A 1,583-nucleotide genomic window follows, 5' to 3' on the forward strand; every position below is an offset into this window, starting at 1 on the left:
GGTTCCCGCAGCACCTAACTAAACACCGCCACCCTAACTCAGCACTGTGTGGGTCGACCCTTTCATTGTGGGCCCCCAGTTGCGTTTTCAATCCCGATTTAACAGAATCCATGACTAAGAATGCAGGCAACACATGACCAAACTCTCGGTGTCAGTCCATTGTGAAATTCTCCCCAGCCAGGACTTGTTTGACTGTTCTGTTATTTTTAAGCACTTCCGTGGCATATTTCTCATCGCTCCTCCCGAAGCTTTGGGTGTCTGATTTCTTCTATTATTTCACAAGGGTCAGAAGTTAATTAATAAATAACATTAATAATTAGCACTAAGTCATCGCCAGGATCCTTTTTCTTAGTGGTACCACATTTGCTTTTATCCCAAGCTCCAGCTACCTCCCTTTTCCAAAATAATCCTCAGGCTGTTGTTTTGCTCTGGCAATTGCCCAAAGATTAATCGATTTAAATGTCCCGAGGGTGCCTGCCTCTATTTTGTAAGTTCTTCCTGCCCATCTACTTTCATTCATTGACATCAGATTTAAGAGTTCAGGGTCTCATTGTTAAGTTCACCTCCTGACCTTGGTTATTAAAGGATTTGCTTTCTCTCTATGCTGATGGAGTTTCAAAATTTCCTCTCGCTCTAGTTCAGTGGCTCTCAAACTTTTGTACTGGTGACCCCTTTGACATAACAAGTCTCTGAGTTCGACCCCCCTTATGAATTAAAAACACTTTTGTATATATTTAACACCATTATAAATGCTGGAGGCAAAGCAGGGTTTGGGGTGGAGGTCGACAGCTCACAACCCCCCATGTAATAACCTCGCGACCCCCTGAGGGGTCCTGACCCCGTTTGAGAACCCCTGCTCTAGTTAGCCTTTTGGCTATGGCCTTTACTTTGCCCTGCCTGGCACCATGGTGACATTTACACCCATGCCCAAATCAGAATCTGCCCCACCGTGCACCAGTCTAGTTGCCGCTCAGTGTTGGGAGAAGCTGGCCCAGTATGTTTTCCTTACAAACCTTCGCCAAGGGAATACATGTACTTAGAAGCCTCTGCACTTCAGGCTGGGTTCTTTTGTCAGCTCCAAGCAGCCCATGCCTGATTCTTCTTTGTGTGCTTCTCTCTCTCTGGAATTATTGTGCCGTATCTTGTGTTCCCCCACTGGCAGATGTTAATATTCCTTCCTGCTACACCTCCCTCACTAGCTTCCTTGTCCGACTGCTCCGGGGTCTTGGGTCAGCCCAATTCAGATGCTTCGTGAGCGCCCAATGGCTCTTTCATTCACCGTGCTTTCCTCTGGGTCAGGCTGGCACCAAAGAGCGCAGTGTGGGAGGGCGGGGGTGCTACTTTGGATTAAGAGTCAAGGATTGAAATATAAATGGGAATGAGCAGTGGGGGGTCAGCTCCCAGCAGGGCCGGCTCCAGGCACCAGCTTAACAAGCAGGTGCTTGGGGCGGCCAAGGGAGAGGGGCGGCACCTGCGGCAATTCGGGGGTGGCAGGTCGCTCACTCCCTCTAGGAGCGAAGGCCCTGCCGCTGAACTGCCGCCGCCGATTGCGGCTTTTTTTTTTTTTTTTTTTTTTTTTTTTT

Source organism: Terrapene carolina, unplaced genomic scaffold (assembly GCF_002925995.2).
Source record: "Terrapene carolina triunguis isolate 2854851 unplaced genomic scaffold, T_m_triunguis-2.0 Scaffold49, whole genome shotgun sequence".
Classification (NCBI taxonomy): Eukaryota; Metazoa; Chordata; order Testudines; family Emydidae; genus Terrapene; species Terrapene triunguis.